Source organism: Symphalangus syndactylus, chromosome 2 (assembly GCF_028878055.3).
Source record: "Symphalangus syndactylus isolate Jambi chromosome 2, NHGRI_mSymSyn1-v2.1_pri, whole genome shotgun sequence".
In the NCBI taxonomy this organism is placed as follows: domain Eukaryota; kingdom Metazoa; phylum Chordata; class Mammalia; order Primates; family Hylobatidae; genus Symphalangus; species Symphalangus syndactylus.
This window is the reverse complement of record NC_072424.2, coordinates 121,978,464-121,994,480: the sequence shown is the minus strand read 5'-3', so window position 1 is coordinate 121,994,480 and position 16,017 is coordinate 121,978,464. Positions and strand designations below refer to the sequence as shown.

Genomic DNA, 16,017 nt, shown 5'->3' with positions numbered 1-16,017 from the left:
ATAATGAGATTATGTGTTTTGCGGGAATGTGGCTGGAGCTAGAGGCCATTATCCTTAGTAAACTAAAGCAGGAACAGAAAACCAAATACTGCATGTTCTCATTTATAAGTGGGAGCTAAATTATGAGAAATCATGAACACAAAGAAGGCAACAATAGGTTCTGGGTTCTACTTGAGGGAGAAGGGAGGAGGGAGAGGATAAGGAAAAAATAACTAATAGGTATTAGGTTTAATACCTGGGTGACAAAATAATCTGTACAACAAACCCCCATAACATGGGTTTACCTATATAACAAACCTCTACATATAACCTTGAACTTAAAAGTTAAAAAATAATAATAAATATTAAACAAATGATAGTTACTTCCCCTTTAACCCCAGACTTTACTAGTTGTTTTTGCATATTGTCTCAGTGCTCTGAAATTATCCTAGCCTATGTGTAAGAATGGGCAAAGCCCTCTTAAACAAAAATGGAGTGCATTATGTTAGCTCTTTTGCTGTTTCACTGCTACAGCATGAGGTGGGCTCTTTTGGTAGCCATTGTTTTTTGTTTATCCAACAGCCATTCCTCATCTTTCTCCCTGATAAAGGAAATCTTATTTTATTCAGGAAGTGGGCAGAGACACCTTAATTTCAGGGAAGGTAGACTTATTCTCCAGCCCCAGTGAATGAATCATTATTAGTGTAAACCAGTAATTGTCATCTCATCCGTTTGGTCAATACAGTAATTGGTTGGGAGACAGTGGCAGAGTGGTGTGTGTTCCAGTTCTGGCCAATGAGAGATAAGAAAAAGCTGGTTTGAAGTTCTGGAAAGGATTTTCATTTTGGATTTAAAAAACAGAGTCTTGGGAAGTAAACGCCGTGTGCTTGCTATTCCTTCCCTTTTTCTTCCTGCCTTGAATGGGATAATGTTGTTGGAAACAAAGCTCAGAGTTGCAAAGAAAATGAGCACTCAAACAAAAGATTTCTCAGCAAGGCAAATTTACTTCTGCAGAAGGGTGCTTCTCTCAGTTGCCACGAGAGCACACTGAACAAAAGAGGGAAAGGGTTTTTATTCCTAACACAACTTGTCCCTACTACTGTGTTCTGTCCCTGTTGGCTGGAGTTGGACCACACAATCTAAACTGAACCCAATTGGCTAACTTGAAAGACAGCTTTGGTGGGAAGAGCTGTTACAGTGGGAGTGGTAAATTACAAAGTGAATGGCCGATGTGGGCTCTGCAGATAAGGACTGGTGGGAGAGTTGTTTACTGGAACCAGGAGCAGGGAGGCAAAAAGGATAAGGAAGTTGGACCTTGAAAGTAGAGACTAAGGAAACTAAACAAACTAAACTTTTGAAGAGGAACTTCTCTTGGATATGACAATGTGAAGATAGAAGCCTTGGAACTGTGTTGGCTATGCTGTGACCACAGGGCCAGGATTGGGGACAGGGAGGTCGCATTTCTATGGATAATGTGCTAATACCCAAAGATGTCAAAACAGTAAATTAGAAAGGGATTTTGCCTTTAAAGACCTTCTGGAGCTACAGCCAACCAGAAACCACCTACTTCCAGTCTTGTTGTACAAGAAAATTAACATGCTTTTAAATATAAGCCTGTGGCTTTCAAAATGTGGTCTTCTGACCAACAGCATAAAGATTATCTGGGAACTTGTTGGAAATGCACTTTCTCTGGCCCCACCCCAATCTCAGAGTCCAGTGATACTGAAGCATGCTCAAGTTTTAGGGTCACTGTGATCACAGTACGGTTTCTGTCAAAGGCATTCCTAGCTGAATCTTCATACAAATATGTGCAGACCAGTGAAGAAATCTAAAGTATTCCCTAGAAGTTGCTTCCTTGACTGAGTGCCTGATATTGGCTTTATTTCTTAATATTTATCTTTATTTTATAAGTAAGGCTATCTCCAGAGGGTGACCTGCTGTTTAGTGTTGGGGGGTTATATATGAAATATATTTATACATATATAGATTTTGTGTGTGCAAATTTTATAAATATATATGTATATATATAAATTGTTGTGTGAACCTTAATGCTTCCTTTTCCTAAATTGTGTTCTTGTCCTTGATAGAACCTTCACTTTCACTTTACCAGAAATCTCTCACTTCCTAGCATCATTCTAATACAATTTTATTTAAACATTAGTTAAATACTTCCACTTCCAGGTGACTTTTAAATCCATTATTTAAACAGATTATGAAGAAATATGGCCATCTCATAGATCTTCAGAATATTATCACTAACTACCATTACTACTAGGACACATTTTTGCATCTAAGGGTGAGAATGGGAAGCCATCTGTGCTTACACCGAGGACTACCAAATACTTTCAACCCACTTTTGGATCCCTGCGTGTGGTATTCTTATGGATTCCAAAGAAAAGAGTTGGTGGCTGAGCAGGTGTGAAGTCAACAAATCCAGTTTGTGGTGAGGCTCTTTCAGATAGCTCTGGATCCCCTCTGATGGATACCATAAAGAGATGCAAGGTTGCTGGGGACATGGGATGAGGGCAGAGGGGATAGAGACCTTGTATTCCTCTGTGCTTCCTATCACCCAGCTATCCAGGACCCAACTCTAGACAAAGCTAAATGAGAATTTTGCCAAAGACTCCTCATTTGCTTTCACTAGGACTCTTCTCCTTCCTCCCCCCATTATCCCCTCATCTTTTATTTTTGAATTTTATAAAAGATAAATGTTGTTTTATGGAGCAATGTCTCAACATCACTTTACTGTGAGAAGCTCTTTACATATATTATCTTATTTCATTTATTTTATGTAGTTTCCCCCATTTCAATTTTACTTGTTTATTCTTTAAATATTCTGCCTCTATTTTGTTTTTCCCACTTTGTCTTTATTTATATTTCCATTAAAAATAGTACTTTCGCAGGAAATCAACATGGCACATGGATACATATATAACAAACCTGCACATTGTGCACATGTACCCTAAAACCTAAAGTATAATAAAAAAAAATAGTACTTTCACATCCTTTTGAAATTATATTTATTGCTAGTTCAGCTTAGAATTTTTGTTTTTAATCCATATTTATATTTTTCATAAAAGACTAATAAATCCAGTTTTCTTTCTTTTTCCCCGCCCACTCCCCTCTCCACCTTAGCACCGCTCAGGCTGCACCACGCTTGCTGCGAGCTTCAGGCTCCTGCTAAGCTAGCGCTGCATCGTCTCCCTTCAGCCGCCTTCGTGATTATCTACCAGGACCTCATCAGCCACGATGAGATGTTCTCTGACATCTACAAGATCTGGGAGGTCGTGGACGGGCTGTACCTGGAGGTGGAGGGGAAGATGGTCAGTAGGATAGAAGGTAACGTTGATGACTCGCTCATTGGTGGAAATGCCTCCACTGAATGCCCCTAGGGCGAAGGTACAGAAAGCACAGTAATCACTGGTGTTGATATTGTCAGGAACTATCACCTGCAGGAAACAAGTTTCACAAAAGAAGCCTACAAGAAGTACATCAAAGATTACGTGAAATCAATCAAAGCCCAACTTGAAGAACAGAGACCAGAAACAGTAAAATCTTCTATGACGGGCTGCAAAACAAATCAAGGACATCCTTGCTAATTTCAAAAACTACCAGTTCTTTAATAGTGAAAACATGAATCCAGATGGCACGGTTACTCTACTGGACTACTGTGAAGAAGGTGTGACCCCATATATGATTTTCTTTAAGGATGGTTTAGAAATGGAAAAATGTTAACAAATTTGGCAATTACTTTGGATCTATCACCTGTCATCGTAACTGGCTTCTGCTTGTCATCCACACAACACCAGGACTTAAGACAAATGGGACTGATGTCATCTTGAGCTCTTCATTTATTTTGACTGTGATTTATTTGGAGTGGAGCCATTGTTTTTAAGAAAAACATGTTATGTAGGTTGTCGAAAAATAAAATGCATTTAAACTAAAAAGAAAACTCATGAATCCAATTTATATTTTTATTCTATTTTATACCTTTATATTTCCTTGATCATTGGTCTAATTATTTTATCTTGTAATCATTACATTCATATTTAATCTTGTAGTTTAATGTTAATATTTGCTTTTTTAAAATTTTCTCTCTTATATAATTTTACTTTAAATTTTTCTTTTCTTTTCTTTCTTTTTTTTTTTTTTTTTTGAGACCGAATCTTGCTGTCACCCAAGCTGAAGTGCAGTGGTGTGATCTCAGCTCACTGTAACCTCCACCTCCTGGGTTCAAGCAATTCTCCTGCCTCAGCCTCTTAAGTAGCTGGGATTACAGGCTCTTGCCACCACACCTGGCTAATTTTTGTATTTTTAGTAGAGACAGGGTTTCACCATGTTGGCCAAGCTGATCTCAAACTCCTGACCTCAAGTGATCCACCTGCCTTGGCTTCCCAAAGTGCTGGGATTACAGGAGTGAGTCACTGCACCTGGCAAATTTTTCTTTCTTCATGAAGAATATTTATTTTACCTTGTGTTTTTTGCTAGCAAGAAATATGGGCTTGGGACCTGGCAGTGAAGAAAGCCCACATCCTCTGTCCCCACCTGCTTTATAGCAAAGAGTGCAACAATCTAACTAAAGGCAGGGTCTTTCTGCAATTACTCAGGATGGGGTCTCAGACTAAACTGGTTAGAGATCCAAGGGCAGAGTGGACTTAGAAAATGTCAAACAATGGTACATCCAGATTACATATCATATATATGTTGGTTGACAATATAATTTTTATCACCTAAACACAAACACTCCTGAAGGTGAAATAGGTAGCTATTAAAAATCATTCCAGGACAACAGGTCTACAAGAAGCTGGTCCCAGGTACTTTACAAATGTGTAAGAAATACATATGAAAAGTAGGACAAAAATTAATTAATATCAGTTTTGTCCAACAGACATTTACTAAAGGAGCAACCATTAACATTAAGGACTATGTAAATTTAAGTGTGAATCAAAACACAATTCTCTGATGTATAAACCACTTCCTTTTTGGGCCAATTAGAAAAATGCAGACAGGAAATTATAGTTGTCTTTACATCTCAGGTATCTGGTGTGCATTTTAGATGACATCAGCCATATAGTAGGCCACAGATATTAATTTTTTTTAGTACTAGCAACAATTCTTTAATTGCACTTGGCTATGAACAGAGATGATGGAAATGAAAGTGATTCTGATGTTTTTGCCTCTAGATAACAGGCAGAATGAAGAAGGCCTATAGGAGGCAAAACAGAATACTGAGTTTGAGGAACCTGTGGGACCTTCAAGAAGAGAGGTCAGGTAGACAGTAGGATATGGATGATGCTCATGTAGTCTCTGATTATCCCATGCTATGTGATATGGTTCGGCTGTGTCCCCACCTAAATCTCATCTTGAATTGTAGTCCCCATAATCCTCAGGTGTCATGGGAGGAACCTGGTGGGAAGTAATTGAATCATGGGGGCAGTTTCTCCCATGCTGTCCTTGTGATAGTGAGTGAGTTCTCAAGAGATCTGATGTTTTTATAAGTGTCTGGCTTTTCCTTGCTGGCGCTTCTCTCTCCTGCCACCATGTGAAGAAGGACATGTTTGCTTCCCCTTCTGCCATGACTGTAAGTTTCCTGAGGCCTCCCCAGCCACATGGAACTGTGAGTCAATTAAATCTCTTTCCTTTATAAATTACCTAGACCAGGGGTAGGTCTTTATAGCAGTGTGAGAACAGACTAATACACTATGCTTGGGTAGGACCCAACTGGAGCCATTATGAGCTGACCCCTACTACTCAAAAACAATCTTTTACCAATGGTGAGAATGAGAGCAGTCATGCACTCAAAGGAAAATGAGTCTAGCTTGGATGCCATCCACCCAGGGACGTTGCCTACTCATGCTGACAGTACGTGGGAATCTTGGGTGATGTTGACACTGTGTCGGCTCCTTATCAGTCAGACTAAAGAGAGCTGCCAGGGTCATCAGCAGTCAACCATCTCCCCACAAAAGTTTGGCAATTATCAGGATAAGGTAGCAAAGCCACAGGGTAGATGAGATCACTTAGAAAGGTAGGAAAGAATTAAGGGTAGAATCCCTTGCCATTTCACACCACGGTGTGTGGGCTCACACATTTGACCCAATACCATGAATAATGGATGTGGTAACTGTGTTTTTATGCTACCAAGCACTGGGTAGCAGTAAATTTTCCTGCTCTCCTTAAGCACATTTGATGATTTATTGCTGTGTAGTGTGTGGGTACAGCTAAGGAGGGGGAAAGCACTGTCAACCAAGTCCACACAGAGTGTGTGGGCTGTTGGCAAATCCCAGCCTCTTTCTCCTGTAGATAGAGGAGAAATAGATCAGAGGAGTTGCTAATATATATTTGAATGCATGGATGTTTCCTTTTGCTTGTTTTTTACAATAAAGTTTAAGAAGGAATTCAGTTGCTTACTTGCTACATGATGTGTTTCTATTTCTCTAAATTTTCGTTTGGGGTATAAAACACAGTATCTACTTTGTTTTTAAGACTTTGTGACAATTTTGAAAATGGAAAAAAATATGTGTTCTTAAATATTTCTTCTGAATGAAAAAGCAGAATAAGCAAATAAACAATAACAATAAACCTAATAAAATTAACAGCATTGTTCTTTCCCAGTTTTACCTATTAAAGAGTAATACAATAAAAAGATAAAGAATGGCATTTGTATTTTATCAGACTGACAATGGGTAGGCCTTAAATTTTTTTTTTTTTTTTTTTTTTTTTTTACAAAAGAAGTAAAAGAGGCCAAGCATGGTGGCTCACAACTGCAATCACAGCACTTTGGGAAATCGAGGCAGGCAGATCATGAGGTCAGGAGTTCGAGACCAGCCTGACCAACATGATGAAACCCCGTCTCTACTAAAAATAGAAAAATTAGCTGGGCATGGTGGCATGCACCTGTAATCTCAGCTACTCAGGAGGCTGAGGCAGGAGAATCACTTGAACCCAGGAGGTGGAGGTTGCAGTGAGCCAAGGTCGTGCCATTGCACTCCAGCCTGAGCAACAGAGCAAGACTCCGTCTCCAAAAAAAAAAAAAAAGAAGTAAAGGAAAAATAAAATAACACACAGATTAATGCAAAGGCTTTGAGTTAGTAATCTGTAAATACCTTTAGTTGTTAGGAGAAATTTCCAAAATTTTCATCTCACTTATATTGAATTTAAGCCCAAACAATATTATGCCATAGACTATCATAATATATAATTTTACCAAATTATACTCACAGGGCATGCACAGAGGAAAATGAAAACAACTTACCGACTTCTAGTTGTAGCTGTTGTCCCTTTTGACAAGATCAGCCAAGAGAGTTGTTTACTTACTCTTTCTGTTTGTTGGTACACAGATGAAAAGAAACTGAACTAGTTCACAGGAGAGTCTGTGTTTTGTATTTTCAGCTTCCACTTTCTAAGTTTTGGTCCACTCAGCCACGCCCTCTCTTCTTGGTCTGCCCTTCTGAGTGCACAAGTTTTTCTTGCTTTCTGACTTAATTTTTTTTAAATTATTTTTTATTTTTTTGAGATGGAGTTTCCCTCTTGTTGCCTAGGCTGGAGTGCAGTGGCACGATCTCGGCTCACTGCAACCTCCACCTCCTGGGTTCAAACAATTCTCCTGCCTCAGCCTCCAGAGTAGCTGGGATTACAGGCATATGCCACCACGCCCAGTTAATTTTTTTGTATTTTTAATAGAGATGGGGTTTCACCATGTTGGCCAGGCTAGCCTCAAACTCCAGACCTCAAATGATCTACCCACCTTGGCCTCTCAAAGTGTTGGGATTACAGGCGTGAGCCACCACGCCCAGCCCTAACTTACTTTCTGTCTAGGAACAGGTCATCCTTCTTTCTTCCTTTCTTCTTTTTCATTTTATAACTGAAACTCATTCACATCACTGGATTATTTCTTCCAAAAATATTTATTTTAAGCCTTTTTGTCTCTTAGCAAGAAGGAAAGGACCTCTCCTTACCACTCCCATACCCATAGTGCATTCTGCCAGGCCATTTTTAATGTGGCACTGACACTCTTATCAGAGAAGAGAGATGCAAGTTTTTCTAATAAAGCTGTGGTTTCCTTCTGGAAATGAGAACTTCTTGCAAAGTCACTTCAAATATTGATAATGGCCAATGCAGGGAGCATTGCCAAAACAGGAGAAGGTACCCTTCCTGTGGAGTTGCAGCCTTAAAAATATGGCCACGTCTTTCATCTTCCAGGCCGTTTACTTTCTCCTAGTAACTGCATGTCCTAACATCTTGCCACTAGGTAACATTTCTTGTTTGACAGGTTTCTTCCATAAACCAGATGACAAGGGGTGGATGAAGATTATGAAAACAAACCATGTTACCTCATCTATGCCCTTCTAAGGGTGCATGAGACCAGGGTAAACCACATTGCAGAGCCAAGGAATGAGTTAGTTAAACATTCCTACCCACAAGAGAAATTCCTCTGTCATGTAGAGTCTAAATAGTTTGTTTTTATCTGGGGGTAACATTTCTTTTATAGGCACTACCCCCCTGGAGATTCTTTGCTTGACTTGGTTCACAATCATGTGTTTTTTTGTTTGTTTTGTTTTTTGTGGGTTATTTTTTTTTCTTTTTTTTTTTTGAGACAGAGTCTCACTCTGTTGCCCAGGCCAGGCTAGAGGGCAGTGGAACGATCTCGGCTCACTGTAACAACCTCCGCCTCCTAGGTTCAAGGGATTCTCCTGCCTCAGCCTCTCAAGTAGCTGGGATTACAGGCATGCGCCACCACACCCAGCTAATTTTTGTATTTTTAGTAGAGATGGGGTTTCACCATGTTGGCCAGGCTGGTCTCAAACACCTGCCCTCAGGTGATCCTCCTGCCTTGGCCTCCCAAAGTGCTGGGATTACAGGCGTGAGCCACCACACCTGGCCCAAATCCATGTTTTCAAAGAGTTGGGGCACCAGCTGCTGGTGGCTGCAAGGCACTTCAGGCCCAAGCAGCAGTTGACCTGCAGGGTCAGCTTCAGCAGGGAGAGAACTTGCAGCTCTAAGCAAGGGCAGTTTAGGGTCCTCCGTTCTCTCCTTGGTCTTCAACGCTTGTAGGAAAAGAAGACTCTTGCTGTTACTGTTCTGCACAGTCCACAGGCTGTTAGACATTTTTGTACTGAGTAAGTATTATGGACTCGTAAGCACTCTGGAGGTGTGTGGGGTCGGGGTGGGGGGTTCCCTGACATATTCAGAGGCACGGACTGAGGCTTCTCAAACCATTATCATACCACGGCGACTTCAGTGGCTGAGGGCGTTTTAGGACTGAAGCCCAAAGCTGCCACACAGCCCTGTATGACTAGGAGCAGGGAGCTAAGTACTTCGCACAAATTACCCTACTGGATGCCATGTTAGATGGAAATATGTCCAGCTGAAACTCAAGCCAACACATTTTGTCCAAAATTAAAAAAAAAAAAAACACCTTGTTTTACATGCTTGCAAGAATAAAAAGAAAATCACTTTAGATAAAATGTAGTTTTGCAACTTTCTTTGCATCCAACTTGAGTCTCTACCTTGACTAAACTATTTCTTCCAGGCTCTGCCACACAGCACCCAATCCCAGCCTCTGTTTGCTCCCAGTTCTACTGGCTTCAGTGCCCGTGACTCAAAACTTCATTCTTTCTCCACTCAACTTTACAGACTGACTGTTCTCCTGCATGATCTGCTTCTTCCCAAGCAGTCTTTCTCCAGTCCCACCTCCCCTCCCCTCAACAAGTCCCACCCCTGTTCTCAGGACACTGTGCCCCCAACCCCATCCTGGCCTCAGCACCCTGACACAGATCCTCTGGGAGGAGAAACTAGATACTGTGCTTTATGCTGTAAAATATGCATCTTCAAAAAGGTATACAAAAAGTCACTCATAGCAGAAAACAAATTCTGAATATCTCTATTTCTGCATGTAGAACAGAAATACTCAAATGCCTATAAAAGATGCTATGCAAAGTGCTAAGATCCCAAAACAAGTAAGATGTTATTGGTTGTCCTTAAACATAGAAAAGCAGTTTAGTAGCAGAAGCACACATAACACCATGAAGATGGGGGCGATGCAGTCCTTAAATATGCACTTCACCGAACTCCTACACAACAGTGTAACTGAGCGGGTGGGTGCAGTGCTCTGAAATAGGCAGGGTAGTGTCCCGTGTCTGTGGTCCCAGCGACTCAGGAGGCTGAGGTGAGAGGATCGCTTGAACCTGGGAATTTGAGGCTACAGTGAGCTATAATTGTGCCACTGCACTCCAGCCTAGGCAAGACCCTCTCTCTAAAAGAGAGAGAGGGAGAAGAGAAAAGAAAGAAAGAGAAAGAAGAAAGAAAAGAAAGAAAGAAAAAGAAATAAAGAAAGGAAAGAAGAAAGAAAGAAAGAGAAAGAAAGAAAGAAGAAAGAGAAAGAAAGAAAGAAAGAAAGAAAGAAAGAAAGAAAGAAAGAAAGAAAGAAAGAAAGAAAAAGAAAGAAAGAAAGAAGGGAAAGCAAGAAGGAAGGAAATCAAGAAGGAAGGAAAGCAAGCAATGAAAGGTGTCAGGGATGAAGCTGAAAGTAAGCGGGGCCTGGCTCCTTCAGGGCCATGAAGAACCTCACTAAGGAGATGAGATTTTGTCCCAACAGCAATCAGCAGCCATTATAGAGTTTTAAGCAGATGAACGGCACTATTCACAGCAGCCAAAAAGTGGGAGCAACCTGTGTCCATTGACAGGTGAATGACTAAACAAAATGTGGTCTATAAATACAATGGCATATTATTGAGCTTTAAAATCTGACACGTGCTACAACATGGATGAAGCTTGAGGACAAAATTCTCAGTGAAATAAGCCAGACACGACAGGACAAATACTGTATTATTCCACTTCTATGCGGTATCTAGAGTAGTCAAGCTCACAGAGATAGAAAGCAGAATGGTGGTTGCCAGGGGCTGGAGGGATGAGCAGTTTTTCTTTATTGAGTATAGAGTTCAGTTTTGAAAGATGAAAAGAATCCTGGAGACTGGTTGCACAACAATATGAGTGTACTTAGCAGTAGAGAAACTGATATAGTTTGGCTCTGTGTCCCCACCCAAATCTCATGTTGAATTATAATTCCTAATGTTGGGGAAGGGAGCTGCTGGGAGATGATTGGATCATGGGAGCAGACTTCCCCCTTGCTGTTCTTGTGACAGTGAGTGAGTTCTCACGAGATCTGATGGTTTAAAAGTGTGCGGCACTTCTCCCTTTGCTCTGTCTCTCTCTCTCTTTCCTGTCACCATATGAAGATGTGCTTGCTTCCACTTCACCTTCTGCCATGATTGTAAGTTTCTTGAGGCCTCCCTGGCCATGACTTCTGTACAGCCTGTGGAACTGTGAGTCAATTAAACCTTTTCTCTTTATAAACTACCCTGTCTCAGATAGTTTTTTATAGCAATGTGAGAACCAACCAATACAGGAACTGTATACTTAAGAATGGTTAGGATGGTAAGTTTAAGTCATGTATATAATACTGCAATTAAAAACAATAACATAATGACAACAACAACAAAAAGGCACTGTGACTGTACTATAGCATTGTACAGAGATTAGACTGGAGAGGATAAGACTAGAGGCCAGAGGCCAATTAAAAGCTGCTGAAGTAATGGAAGCAAGAGAGGATAATTGTCTGACCTGGGCAGGTGGCAGTTGATTGATCCTGCCATTTGCAAATTAAGATAGACAGAAGGAGCAGAGGATGGGGATGATGGTAGATTCTGTATATATATATATGTATATATATATATATATGTATATATATGTGTGTATATATGTATATATGTGTATATATGTATATATATGTGTATATATGTATATATGTATATATGTGTATATGTATATGTGTATATATACATGTATACATATACATGTATATATATATATACTCTGTTATTTTTACCCTCTTTCAAACATTATAGGATGCTGAGATACAGAAGGGTGGATACGTCTAAAGAGTTGGCTATAGGACCATGAAAATGTAGAAATATACGTTAAGAAAAATAGAAGAGGTCCAAGAAGTATCTATGGATGCTTCAAATAGAATATAACATATAACTTAAAAAGAAACATCAGGAATAAAAAAATATAGTGTTGGGGACTTGTCTCTCAATCCTCATTTTGCAGGACATCACTGGTTTTTTGTTGTTTGCTTGTTTTTTGAGACAGGGTCTCACTCTGTTGCCCAGGCTAGAGTGCAGTGGTGCGATCTCAGCTCACTGCAACCTCTGCCTCCTTGGTTCAAGTGATCCTCGTTCCTCAGCCTCCAGGGTAGCTGGGATTACAGGCATGCACCGCCATGCCCAGCTAATTTTTGTATATTTAGTAGAGAAGGGGTTTCACCATGTTGGCCAGGCTGGTCTTGAACTCTTGGCCTCAAGTGATCTGCCCACCTTGGCCTCCCAAAGTGCTGGGAGTATAGGTGGGAGCCACCCTGCCTGGCCAGGTATCACTGGTTTTAAAGCATCCTTTGTAGTCTCACTCAGAACATCAGTTCAGAAAATCTTTATTATCAATAGATACATGACTTTACAAAAGCTTCTAGTATATAAAGACATCTTGCCCATTCTTAATAACATGTATTGATAATAAAGACACTCATCATTTATATGATGAAGTTACATTCTAAATCCTATTAATTTTCCATTTCTAATAGCCCCATTTTATTAATTGCAATGATTTTCAACTCTGCTATCAAAAGTAAGTCAGCTGTTGCTCTGCTTACAATTGGATGTTTCAAACTATCATCTTGATTACAAATAAATGAGTTGCATGCTGCAGTTGGAGATACTTTGCATATTTCAAAGAAAGGAGTAGAAATATGTCTGATGGTAAAATATAGAATGATAGAATTTATACAAACAAATCAAGACTATAGTTACCCTATTTAATTATTTTTAAGCTGTACACAATCTTCAGTAGTTTCCTGTCAAGTTAGGAACTTTATATGTTAGAACCTGAACATATTTGCATATGACATTTAACTATAAAGCATTAGGACTGTTTTTAAATAAATGTAAAGGCATTGATATAAAAAGAGCACTGTTCTCTTTCTAAGTTGTTACCTTAAAAGGCCATAAAATTACTTCTGTGATGTCACCGTTCAAATATTTTTGAATGACATTTTAAAAATTCTAACTCATATTATCTTGGATACCAATGCATCTTAGAAGAGCACCTTTCCTAGTTACGATATTTCTGGAGTTGTCACCACCTATAATCTGTGGCTTGGCTGTAGTTGTAAAATTTGGTATTTGGCTAGTAGAAAGTAGTCACTGTATATGTTAAAATAGCGATAAAAGATTCTTATCTTCAGCCCCTGAAGGATCTATTGTTCTTTGTGATTTGTTCTTTCATTTTCTACCCTAAAAGATGTTAGTGTATGAAATTTGCAGAATTGCCACAAGGTCTTCTTGGCCAAAGTCACCTTTCAGAGTTGCCCAGCAAGCATCATGAGATTGGTAAAGGCAGCTCTACAGCATCTCTTGGTGGCACTAGAACACACTTTCTTAAGGAAAAAGCCAGCATTTCACCCACTACCTGGCGTGGCAGTCAGAGCCAGGAAGGGCTTTGGTGAATAGGCCAGGACGTGCGGTGGGCCAAATGATCCCTTCCCTTAGGTCTGTGACCCAGCCTCTACAACTTCCTACAACTCCTTCCAGGACTTTCTGATTCACAGCTTGGGAAGAATTAGGAAAGAACACCTGCCAAGCTGAGCAGAACAGCTACTTCCTGCTTATGTGTTTTTGGTGGAATATCTCATTTCTTCTTCAGGTCATGTTTGGATATACACATGGATAGAAATGCCATAGTGAAAACATCTTTATCACTGTCAAAAAAAAAAAAAAGCCCTAATATTCACAGAAGATGGGGTCTTGGTTTCTTTATTCCACTTTATTATTTATTAAGACTGTTAACAAAAAATAGGCTTTATTTTTCCTCTGAACTTAAAAACTATAAATTTACTTGGGTCACTAACAGTGCTCTCAGTCTAAGAGAAAATTACATAATAACAACAATAATGAACAAAGCACTTAGCATGTGCCAGGCACTGTTCTAGGCGCTTTTACATATTCAGTCATTACTTTTCACAATAGCTCTACGAGTTAAGTACTATTATCTCCATTTTACAGATGAGGAAACTGAAGCTCAGAGAAACTAAGGTTCAGTCAGACAGCTAGTATGTGGCAGAGTCAAGATTTAAATCTAAGAAACGGGGTCTGGAATCTGTACTCCTAACCATTATGCCACACTGAGATGGTTCCCAAACAGCAGGAAGAAGTGTTCTTTCTCCATAGGCAACAATTCACTCATTCTTTTGGTGCAGTGATGGACAGTCTGCACCGAACTCTCCAACATAAAACGTGGGGAATTAAAATGTATACAGAGCCTTAAAACTCACTTACTTTTATAATGGTTCTAAGCAAAGAAAATGCTTTATGGGTTCCAAAACGTCAAATTTATGAACTCTTCATTTTTTTGTGGAAACTGGCTGGCAGTCTCTATTTACAATATCTCTCCTCTATTATAAAAAACATTGCAACGGAGCTATGTGAACATTTTTTCCCCTTTTCCTTAGAGAAAGGGAATTAAGTCAAAGGTGATACATATCCCTGGAGTTAGCTGAAAAAGAAATTGGGAGAAATCTGAGAATAGCCTTGTGGAACTTGGTTTCCACAATTCTCAAATTTAACCATGAAATTAAAATTAGATACAGGGGATAGATTTTCCTCGCCATAAGCAAGTCAGGCAGTGAGCTCCAAAGAATTCATATACTCCTCCTTCTAATTCTTTTAAAATTCCACCTTCTAAAGGACCTGAGAAATACGATCACTACTATACTCACTCATGTATTAAATAATGATTAGGAAGAGCTGAGTTGACACAGAGGAAGGCCGGGAAACACGGTAAATGTGGGTAAGGGCATTAAAAAGTTTGCAGACTACACCATATCTCTAAAGCCTGATGATTTTGCTAAATATTGTAACTCAGGAGAGAAAGCAAGACACCCGCATGGGAATTCTTTTGAGTTTTTCATTCTTTTCCCCCTCCACTCAGTTCCATCCAGATGTGGCAGCCTCAGTAGCTAGTAGAAAAAAATTTTGGCCAGGGGCAGTGGCTCAGGCCTGTAATCTCAGCACTTTGGGAGGCCAAGGTGGGCGGACTGCTCAAGCTCACAGGTTTGAGACCAGCCTGGGCCACATGGCAAACCCTGTCTCTACAGAAAATACAAAAATTAGCCGGACATGGTGGCACATATCTGTAGTCTCAGCTATTTGTAGGCTGAGGTGGCAGGATCACTTGAGCCTGGGAGTTTAAGTCTGCAGTAAGCCATGATTATGCCACTGCACTTCAGCCCGGGTGACAAAGGCAGCCCCTGTCTCAAAAGGGAAAAAACAACAAGGCCAGGCATGGTGGCTTACGCCTGTAATCCCAGCATTTGGGAGGCTGAGGCAGGTGGATCATGAGATCAGGAGATCAAGACCATCCTGGCTAACACGGTGAAACACCGTCTCTACTAAAAACACAAAAAATTAGCCGGGCATGGTGACATGTGCCCATAGTCCCAACTACTCAGGAGGCTGAGTCAGGAGAATCGCTTGAACCTGGGAGACAGAGGTTGCAATGAGCCGAGATCCCGACACTGCACTCCAGCCTAGGCAACAGAGTGAGACTCTATCTCGAAAAAAAAAAAAAAAAAAGGAAAAAGAAAAATTTTAACAATTGAGAAAGTAAACTAAACGGTCAAGACAGAAGTGTTTACAAATATGTGTATAATGTAATGTTTATTAACCTTGCTTGAAAAACAGAATTCTTTTACTTTGAATTTCTCCATTTCAATGCATGGAAAAAAATGGTCCACAGTAAAACAAAAACAATATTTCCAAGAATGTTAGTTGTCTCTAGCTCTGTATACATTTTCTACCGCCATATGTCTACCGCCATAACCAATACAGAGTTGTTTAACATGAAGTTTGACCCAAACTGGACTAGGAAGGGGCAAACTGGAGTGAAACGAACTCAAAACAAGCAAACCAACACCATGAGCCAGAAAAG

The 16,017-nt window shown here is 40.0% G+C and overlaps 1 pseudogene; it reads left to right on the top strand.

Annotated features, from left to right (window-relative positions):
* Positions 1 to 3,189: 3,189 nt before the first annotated feature.
* Positions 3,190 to 3,931, top strand: LOC129474725 (translationally-controlled tumor protein-like; annotated as a pseudogene).
* The last annotated feature ends 12,086 nt before the right edge of the window (positions 3,932 to 16,017 follow it).